Here is an 11,358-nt window from a genome sequence, read left to right as displayed (position 1 = left end):
GCATCAGGGTCTTTTCAAATAAGTCAGCTCTTCACATCAGGTGGCCAAAGTATTGGGGTTTCAGCTTCAGCATCAGTCCTTCCAATGAATATTCAGGACTGATTTCCTTTAGGATGGACTGGTTGGATCTCCTTGCTCTCCAAGGGACTCTCAAGAGTCTTCTCCAACACTGCAGTTCAAAAGCATCTTCGGTGCTCAGCTTTCTTTATAGTCCAACCCTCACATCCATACATGACTACTAGAAAAACCATAGCTTTGACTATACGGATCTTTGTTGGCCTTTTAATATGCTGTCATAAGTTGGTTATAACTTTTTTCAAGGAGCAAGAGTCTTACTTTCATGACTGCAGTCACCATGTGCAGTGATTTCGGAGCCCCCCAAAATAAAGTCTGTCACTGTTTCCATTGTTTTCCCATCTATTTGCCATCAAATGGTGGGACCAGATGCCATGATCTTAGTTTTTTGAATGTTGAGTTTTTAGCCAACTTTTTCACTCTCCGTTTCACTTTCATCAAGAGGCTCTTTAGTTCTTCTTTGCTTTCTGCCATAAGGGTGGTGTCATCTGCATATCTGAAGTTATTGATATTTTTCTAAGTCAACTGGCATCATTTAATTAACAGCCCAAGTAATGAGCTGTAAATTTAAGGACTGTCTTATATTGGTCTAGGAAAGAATAGAGTAGAAGACAAGTCTTTGAAAGAGAAATTTCATTTTCATTTTTGATTCCTGAGTATAGTTAGTATAAAGTTAACCTAAGATCAGAGATTCAGAAATCTAGCCATCTCAATCAAGGACAACTCTTGTTGGGATTCTGATGGTTAATTATTCAGAGGTGTAAATGGACTGTCTTCTGAGGTCTGCTTGCTGTCTAACAAAAGAGCCTCAGAGAAAACAAACCTGGTGAATTTTCATAGTCTAAGATTGGATAATTAAATCTGCAGATAAGAAACTGGGCCTTTCATTTCCCTAGCCCACCTACTTTTCAGTACTGAAAATTCTCTTTGAGACATACTTTCCTTGGGGTTTTAAATTTACTGATAAAACTAGCAGCTCCTTTAGTCTTGGAAAACACTTTTTCCCCTCTCTTCATGTGTTGATGGACCCAGTAGAGTGTCATCTCTTGTCCTGTATACGGTAGTAAGATTTAAGATGTACAAACATGGAAATGTATTAATGTACTTTCCCTTCTCCATGGCCGCATGCATGCTAAGTTCACATCATTTGTGTCTATCTCTTTGAGACCCCATGAACTATAGCCAGCTAGGCTTCTCTGTCTATGGAATTCTCTAGGCAAGAATACTGGAAGTGAATTGTCATGCCTTCCTCCAGGGGATCTTCCTGGGCTGGGGGATCAACCCTGCATCTCTTATGCCTCGTGCTTTACTGGCAGGTTTTTGACCACTAGGTCACCTGGAAAGCCCCTCCCTTCTCCATACTACCAAGTTATTTCTTTTGAAGAACACGTACAATGTTTTCTAAAATAGAGTAAAAATATGAAAAATTATTCTTCATGATGATTTATTAGTAATCTATATAAATTATGTAACATTTAAAATTGTTGAGAAAAACAATAAAATTTTCACTTAGAACATCTTAATAGCAAAGAATTTATAATTTTGTGTATTTTATTCCAGCCTTTAATTTTACAATTCTATCAAATTGTATTTGGTCGTATCGATTTTTTAAATGCTAAAAACCTTAGAGTTAAAAATTAGTATTCTCAAGCCTTTAGATCCAATAGTCCTACTCCCCAGAAGCAACTGTTACAAAATATTTAGCTGTTTCTTTAGGTATTTCCTTCTGTATTTCTAGGTGGTATGTTAATAAATTTTCTTTCTTAATTGTTTTTATTGACGTATAGTTGATTTACAATGTTTTGCTAGTTTCAGGTGTACCACAGAGTGATTTAGTTGTATATATGCGTGTATATATATATGTATGTATACATATATACATACATATGTATATGTTAGTTGCTCGGTTGTGTCTAACTCTTTGTGGCCCCTTGGACTGTGGTCCTCCAGGCTCCTCTGTCCATGATATTTTCTAGATAAGAATACTGGAATGGGTTGTCATTTCCTCCTCCAGGGGATCTTCTTGACCCAGGGATTGAACCTGTGTCTCTTGTGTCTCTTGCATTGGTAGGTGGGTTCTTTACCACTAGCACCACCTGGGAAGCTCATAACACACAGAGCTAGTTGCTCAGTCATGTCTGACTCTTTGCAATCCCACGGACTGTAGCCCCCAGGCTCCTCTGTCTATGGAATTCTCCAGGCGAGGATATTGGAGTGGGTTGCCAGACGTCTATGGGGTCGCACAGAGTTGGACACAACTGAAGTGACTTGGCAGCAGCAGCAGCAGCCCTTTCTTTCTCCAATATATGTATGTGTGTATGCACATGTTCTTTTTCATTTTCTTTTCCATTGTGGTTTGAATCGTCATCAAATATCTTCTTGCAGTAGCTAAAATTTGATCTCTTCCTTATAGTCCATGGAGTCACAAAGAGTCGGACACGACTGAATGACTTTCACTTTAGAGCTCCTATCCATCTCTCCTACCTACACAATAGAGTTAAAGAAAATTTTTAAATGAACTCAGTAGTTTGTGAAAATACTCAAAGTAGGAAGCAAGATTGTTGACTGAGAGTGAAGAAAAGAAGAAAAATGTTGTAGGTTTGAGGAGAGAGGAAAACAGGAGACCTATAAAAGCAGGAGAATACATTGGTTAGTCATTTTATTTCAGTATATTCTTGTGAAGGTATAGGAGTGAATGTAAATACATGGAGCCTATTTAGCGTACTTAAAGAACCACAAAAATCATTTCTAAATTAAAAATGTATCTAAAATGAGTTTTTATTTAGCTTAAATTTTATAGTAAATTGTAAGCTTGGCTAAAAATAAAAAAAAGATTTTTGGATTCCAAAGTTGTGGCATTTCCAGTTGAAGTAAACATGTTTGCCTTTACTTATCCCTTAAACTAGCAAAAAGTAGAGTAAATCTGCTAAAGTTTGATATAATAGAATAATTGTATTTTTCCCCAAAAGCTAAGTCTGGGTACAGGCATGCATGATATTGCTTCAGTTGTGCCCAACTCTTTGTGACTCTATGGACCATAGCCCACCAGGATCTTCTGTCCACGGGATTCTCCAAGCAAGAATACTGGAGAGGGTTTCCATTTCTTCCTTCAGGGGATCTTCCTAGGGATTGAACTCATGTCTCTTAAGTCTCCTGCAATGGCAGGTGGGTTCTTTACCACAAGCGCCACCTGAGAAGACCCAAGTCCAGGTGAAATCCACCCCAATAAGTATTTTGATGATTTGGGGTTGTTATGAGGTAGCTTGCTGTGCTAGGAATAGCTTGGCTTGGGGGTTGACAAATCACGTGTTTGGGTTGAATCTCAACTCTGCCAGGTAAATTTCCTCTTCTATTAAAATGTTCAAAAATATTTTCCTCATCTATTAAAATAAGAAAATTGCTAGTTTCCATATCTATTACAATAACATTTCCCTTTCAGCAATGTTGGGTGGAGCAGAATTCATTTTTACGTAGTGGAAGATACTTTGGAGGACTTTAGTAATTAGAAATTGCTTTGCTACAGAATTACCGAATAGCTCTTCTATGATTTGTCTCCCTGGAGGATATGGTGAAATTTAAACAGTGCTCAGGATCAGGATGGACCATTTTTACATCCATGAAAAGAAACCATTCACAGAGAAAGAAGGATGCCAAATACTGTGTACATAATGTTTGCTACAGAAAGCTTTTTCATTTTTTCAGTTTATCCTCTTTTGAACCAAGACATCACACATGTGAGGTATTTGCATATAATCATTACTTTCATTGATCTGTGAGGCATTGGACATTTATAGATAATTAAAATAATAGAATCACCATGCCCATGGACTAAAAATGATGCTGGCTTTCATACAAAAAAAAGTCGTTGTTAATAGTATATAGCTTTTTGTATATATTTGTATTATTGCATCATGGGTGGGGATAAAAAGAGGAATATTCTGTCTTATTTCTTAGACTGTTATTTTTTTAAAAAGTGTGTTTGGACAGCATATAAATGTAGTGAGTATCTCATTGTATATAAAGATATCAAGATTTGTCCTGTATAAGAATTACTTAATTAGAAATTCAGTTTTATTTAACTTCTAGGTTAAGTTTGAGTTTGAAGTTTTCATGAAGTGCAACAGACACTGACTGTGTACCTCATTATCTTGTAAACTTATTGGAATACACATGTCAATAAACCATTGTACATTTTTATACAGTGATAAAGTCTCCAGAAAACACATCTAAGGGGAGGAGATGTATATGGTATGCTATTTATACTTAAAGCCAAAACATTTCAACATCAATCAATCATTACAATGTTATCAAGTTTCATTTGTGCTCCAGGGAGATAGAAAGTTCTTCTTGATGGCTGATTTATCCCTGGTTTTAAAACAACTCTTCTCACTTTTCCTGTCTACTTTGTTGAAATTGCTCCTTCTTCACCTACTATCTCTCCTTCCCATCCTTCCAACCCACACAAAATATCAAATGAAAAAAAAACAAACAAATACAAAACATTAAACACTCACTAAGTGATTTGTTTCCTTCCTCACCGTTTTTGTATTTCATGACCTTCTTAAGGTCCTGGAATCTCCCCAAGCTGAACATCACTAGTCCAGAGCTTGGACAAAGTAGGTGGACAGTAAATATTTATTAAGTGAATGAATGAATTATGTCAACAGCCCCACAAGCTACCCCTATCATTGTGTTTTCAGTTAATGGCATTGGCATCCATTCATCTGCTGCAGAAAACAAAACACAAGGATTTATCCTTATTCCTGACATTTATTTGATCAGCAAGTCCTGGCAATTTGACCTTAAAAATAACTCTAAATACATCTTCTTTTCTTTGTCACTTTTGTCATATTATCTCACCTGAGATGTTGGGGTGAGACTGACCTTATCTCTGTCTGACCCTACCCTAGTTTCTTTTCTCCACATGGTAAACACATTAAAATATATAATAAAGATCATAGTTTGTAAACTCCTTCACTAATGATGGGAATTTTCCAAATTTGCTGGCATATTGAGTGCAGCATTTTCACAGCATCATCTTTCAGAATTTGAAATAGCTCAACTGGAATTCTATCACCTCCACTAGCTTTGTTCATAGTGATGTTTCCTAAGGCCCAATTGACTTTGCATTCCAAGATGTCTGGTTCTAGGTGAGTGATCACACCATTGTGGTTATCTGGGTCATGAAGATCTTTTTTGTATAGTTCTTCTGTGTATTCTTGCCACTTCTTCTTAATATCTTCTGCTTCTGTTAGGTCCATATTGTTTCTGTCCTTTATTGTGCCCATCTTTACATGAAATGTTTCCTTGGTATCTCTAATTTTCTTGAAGGGATCTCTAGTCTTTCCTGTTCTGTTGTTTTCCTCTATTTCTTTGCATTGATTACTGAGGTAGGCTTTCTTATCTCTCCTTTCTATTCTTTGGAACTCTGAATTCTTTTCTCCTTTGCCTTTTGCTTCTCTTCTTTTCTCAGCTATTTATAAGGCCTCCTCAGACAACCATTTTGCCTTTTTGCATTTCTTTTTCTTGGGGATGGTCTTGATCACTACCTCCTGTACAATGTCATGAAACTCTGTCCATAGTTCTTCAGGCACTCTGTCTATCAGATCTAATCCCTTGAATCTATTTGTCACTTCCATTGTATAATCATAAGGGATTTGATTTAGGTCATACCTGAAGGTCTGGTGGCATTAGTTTGCCAACAAAGGTCCGTCTAGTCAAATCTATGGTTTTTTTCAGTAGTCGTGTATGGATGTGAGAGTTGGACTATAAAGAAAGCTGAGCGCTGAAGTATTGATGTTTTTGAGCTGCAGTGTTGAAGAAGATTCTTGAGAGTCCTTTGGACTGCAAGGAGATCCAACCATCAATCCTAAAGGAAATCAGTGCTGAATATTCATTGGAAGGACTGATGTTGAAGCTGAAACTCCAACACTTTGGCCACCCAATGTGAAGAACTGACTCATAGAAAAGACCCTGATGCTGGGCAAGACTGAAGGTAGGAGGAGAAGGGGATGGCAGAGGATGAGATGGTTGGATGGTATCATTGATTTGATGGTAGAGTTGGATATGACAGAGTGACTGAACCGAACTGAACTGAATGATGGGAAAGATTGAAGGCAAAAGGAGAGAAGTACAGCAGAGGATAAGATGGTTAGATAGCATCACAGACTCAATGAACATGAATTTGAGCAAACTCTGGGAGACAGGGGAGAACAGAGAATCCTGGTGTACTTCCGTGGGTCGCAAGGAGTCAGACACAATTTAGCAACTGAACAACAACAACAAATTGACTTGTTGCATTAAACATCTTGAAAGTTTCCCCATTTCTTATATGAGTGAGTCCAAAATCTTTTGTATCATATAAAAATCCATCAACAAGGCCCCAGATTACCTCTTATACTTCATTGCTAGTCTTTCATTCATCCCATATTGTAGTTAAACAGGATTCCTTTCTTTTTAAAACACTCTTTATGCTTTCATTGCCCTTGTAGTTTTTTTCTTTACTTCCTGTTCCTACAGCTTTAATAACCTTCTTTCTCTTATTTATCTGGATAAGATGTGTTTAAATTGCCATTAGAGCTGACACATTTTGTGATATGCACTTTACTCAAGAAGAAATGAGTCCTTCCTCTTTTGTACGCTAATGGTTATTTTACAGATTGTAGTTACTCTTGACCTGCCTCTGACCCCCATGAGACTGTTCACTTCTGTGGGAGAATCCACATCCTCCTCTTCTTTGTACCTGTATTAGCTTCCTGTGGTTTCTTTAACAAATGATCATGGACTTGGTGGCTTAAAGCAACGGAAAGTTATTTTCTCACAGTTCCAAAGGTCAGAAGTCCAAAATTAGTATCACTAGGCCAAATACAGTGTTAGTAGGGCTGTGCTTCCTCTGGAGGCTTTAGAGGAGAATATCTGTTTCTCTGCCTCTGATGTGGTGGTTTGGTCACTAAGCCGTGTCCGACTCTCATGACCCCATGGACTGTAGCCCTCCAGGCTCCTCTGTCCATGGGATTCTCCAGGCAAGAATACTGTAGTGGGCTGCCATTTCCTTCTCCAGGGGATCTTCCCGACCCAGGGATCAAACCCAGGTCTCCTGCATTACAGGCAGATTCTTTATCAACTGAGCTATGAGGGAAGCCCCATCAGAGGGAAGCTACCTCTGATGACTGTCAGTGTTTTGCCTTGTAGCCATGTCACCCCAATCTCTTGGTCACATTGCCTTCTCCTGCTGCTGCTGCTGCTGCTGCTAAGTCGCTTCAGTCGTGTCTGACTCTTTGCGACCCCATTACGGCAGCCTACCAGGCTCCTCCATCCCTGGGATTCTTGTGTCAAATCTCTCTATGTCTTCCTCATATCAGGATAAACTGATGGAATTCAGGGCCCACTCAGATAATCCAGGATAATCTTCCCAAAATTCTTAACTTAATCACACCTGCAAATAACTTAAAAAATAAAATAGCACTTATGGATTCTACGAACTAAGACCTGATATTTTTGGGTATCATTCAATCATTATCATCTACTCTGATCTCCAAAATTTCATGTCTGTCCCATAGACAAAAGGTACTCCCACCATCTCAGCATTTCCAAATGTCTCAACCCATACAGCATCAGTTCAAATCTCATCCCCTACATCATGTAAATCAGGCATATATAAGATTCTAGGTAGGATCTATCTTGAGGCAAAACCCATCTCCATCTCTGCACCCCTGAAACTAGGAAACAAATTATCTATTCCCAAAATGTAAGGATAGGGTAGACATAACATAACAGTTATAAAAATTTCCATTCTCAAAGGGAGAAAATGAGAGAAGAAAAGGGTCTTTGGTCTCAGTTTCTTTTTTTTTTTTAATTTATTTTATTTTTTAACTTTACAATATTGTATTGGTTTTGCCATATATCAACATGAATCCGCCACAGGTATACACGTGTTCCCCATTCTGAACCCTCCTCCCTCCTCCCTCCCTGTACCATCCCTCTGTGTTGTCCCAGTGCACCAGCCCCAAGCATCCAGTATCATGCATCGAACCTGGACTGGCGACTCATTTCATATATGATATTATACATGTTTCAGTGCCATTCTCCCAAATCATCCCACCCTCTCCCTCTCCCACAGAGTCCAAAAGACTATTTAATTTTATTTGGAGGATAATCGCTTTACGATGTTACGTCAATATGAACCAGCCATAGTAGACCTATGTTCCTCTGTCTTGAACCTCCCTCCCACCTCTGACCCCATCCCACCGCTCTAGGTTGTCACAAAGCACCGGGTTTCTGTCATATAGCAAATTCCCACTAGCTATCTATTTTACATATGGTAATATATATGTTTCAAATCTAGCAAATGTGATTAGATTTCAAGGCCTGGAAATATTTCTTTGAGAAGATTAGAGGCTCCACCCTCTATGCCTATAGTTCTCTTCTCTGTCGACTGCTCTAACATCTACACACATGGCCCTGGCCTCTGGATCAAGGCCACAGTTTTGGAGTTACATTTCCTTTTTCCTGAATGGTAGCACGTGTGTGCATCTGAGTAATGTTATCAGTCTGTTGCCTGCTTCTAGAATTTTGGGAGTCTGACAACTCTCCTTTTGTCCTGCCTGTTTCTCTGTCAATGCAAGTTGATAGCTTTTTGCTGATATAACTTTCTTAAAAAATGCTGTGATTCTCCAGTGTACATCATGAGGATTCACTCCATTAGAACAAAGTGTTCTCCAGATATCTTTCCTGTGTAATACCATTTCTAGTTCACTTTCTGCTCAGATGGCCAAGGAGATCCATGAGTCTAATCTCTTCCGCACCAGCAAAAAGTTGTCAAGCCACACTTTTGACCTTCTCTCCAGAACACACTTCCTAACAGTGAATCTCCTAATGTTAGCATCTTTTTACAATCTGGATGAGCTGAGAATGTTCCCAGTTATCAAGTACTGGTTAGTTTTTGTTTTAGAGTTCCTTTCTCAATTTACCTCTTTCCACTCATGTTTTACTATAAGCAGAAAGAAAAAACAAGTTACATCTTCAACATTTTGCTTGAAATCTCATCAGCTAAATATCCGAGTTGATCATTTACAAGTTCTGCTTTCCATACAACTGTAGGACACAATTCAGCTACATTTACTATCATTATATAGCTGATTCATGTGAATAGATGGGAAAAGCCACCACAATATTGTAATTAGCCTCCTATTAAAATTTTATATGTTTACCAGAAGTGTCTTTTAACATCCATATTTCTCCCATCCATTTAAACTGCCATTAGAACTGACAAATTCTGTGATATGCACTTTGACTCAAGAAGAAACCAGTCTTTCCTCTTGTTTGTTTAAGTCAATCTAGCTTTTTTCTATCATGTGTCTCAAAATGTCTCCACCATCCACTGCCCAACTCCAAAGCCACTTCAACACATTTACTTTGTTACTGTGTTAGTGAATGTCCTGGTGCTAAAATCTGTATCAGTTAAGCTTCCACCAGAGAAACACAATAGCAGGCTATATACACAGTAATATATTTATTGTAGGGAACTATCTAATGCAACTGTGGGAGCTGGCTATGGCAATCCAAAATCCATAAAGCAGGCTTTCAGGAAGGGCAGGGTGAAACTCTCAAGCATAGACTGCAGCTGCAGACCCCAGGCAGAATTTACTCTTCTACAGGAATTCCTCTGTTTATTCTAAGAGTAAAGTGATTAAATGAGCTGAAAACTGATCTGTTCAATCAGGTCCACCCAGTTTATCAAGGGTAAACTCTTTTGCTTAGAGTTAGATAAATATAAACTTTAATAACCAGTTATTAAAGAAGGTAACACAAAGACCTACATAGTAATATCTAGATCCCTGTTTGGTTGAAGAACTGGGACTATAGCCTAGTCAGGTTAATGCATAAAGCTGACTATCACTGTACTCTATAGAGTTAGGACAGCTTCCAACATGCAGTGGGTTCTCATTTTACTTATGCTAAATAAATAAATGGATGATGCCTCACTCTATGAGCTATGCTTCTGCTCTACATGACTTTCTATAGAGCTGCTTGGATTCTATGGTTGGTTTCTTAAATAATCACTAACATAGTTCTGTCTTATGACCACGCCATTTCCCAATCTTAGATAAGCCCCACTACACAATTTTTTTGTTGTTGTTCCTCATCTTAATTTACCATCATGATGTCTTGAGCACTGACACAGAAAATCTGGCTAAGAAGTGACATTAGTGAGTCCCAAGTGTTTAATAGATATAAAGTCATGAAAATTTCAGATTCATTTTATTTTTGCTCATCAAAAATGTGGTTATTTGAATAATCACATTTCATTTTATTTGAAATTAGTCTATTCCTCCTATTAATTACTATTTCACATCTTTTCTACATTTTAATTTCCTCCCAATATCATGAATCTGAGTAGCTATCTAGTGATTGGCACTTTCTTCACCCAGTTTCCTGGGTTCTCCTAGAAAACATCCAATAAATCAAACAAGTTAAATCCTTAAATTCCTTAAGCTATGAACAATTCTTAAATAATATTCTAAAATATTGCAAATATTCCATGTAAATTTACCACACCCTCAAAGTTAAAACCCCTACTCTACAGTCTTTGAAATCACTTCAAAAATGAAAATAATATGTTATTCTCTTTTAGTTCTCTTATTTCTCATAAATCACCAAAGATAACCACTGGAGATTTGGTTTGTCCTTTGCAATTTTGCTCAAGTTCCTGCAAACCAACTCATTGGGCCTAGACATCGTTACACATTGAGAAATTAATGTCCTTTGCTTTTTTCCCCACTAATTTTAGGCATCAGTTTTAACTAAAAGACTTCTATTAAATTTGAACATTTTCAACTTTGACAAAGAAAATAATGTATAATATGAGTAGTTCATTCTACTTTTTGAATCCCAGCTCTTAAATTTATACTTATTGATTATGTATCTCATCTTTGTGATTCTTAGAGTATAAACAATTGTTGGATGAATGAAATGTTTCTATTGTTTTAGCATTTCTCAAAATCTTGTTTTGCACTCAGTTTTCCCAGTCCTTTTTATCAACTGTAATTTGTCCCTAGTAACTAGCACTTGTCTCTTGTATGTTTTTGCTTGCAAATATTCAACTGCCCAAGAATTAGTCAACCTTTTCATCTCCATGGGCATCATTTTTAATTACTTACTTAGAATTTAACTTCTATCTATTACCTGTTCTCTTAATAGTTTCACGTGGTCATTTTTACACTTTTTTTTCTGAACTTTTAAAATTCCTGTCACTAAATCTATAATTTATGGGTAGAATATCCA

The sequence above is a fragment of the Bos mutus genome, chromosome 1, assembly GCF_027580195.1.
Source record: "Bos mutus isolate GX-2022 chromosome 1, NWIPB_WYAK_1.1, whole genome shotgun sequence".
NCBI lineage: Eukaryota > Metazoa > Chordata > Mammalia > Artiodactyla > Bovidae > Bos > Bos mutus.
Note: the sequence above shows the minus strand (reverse complement) of the source record.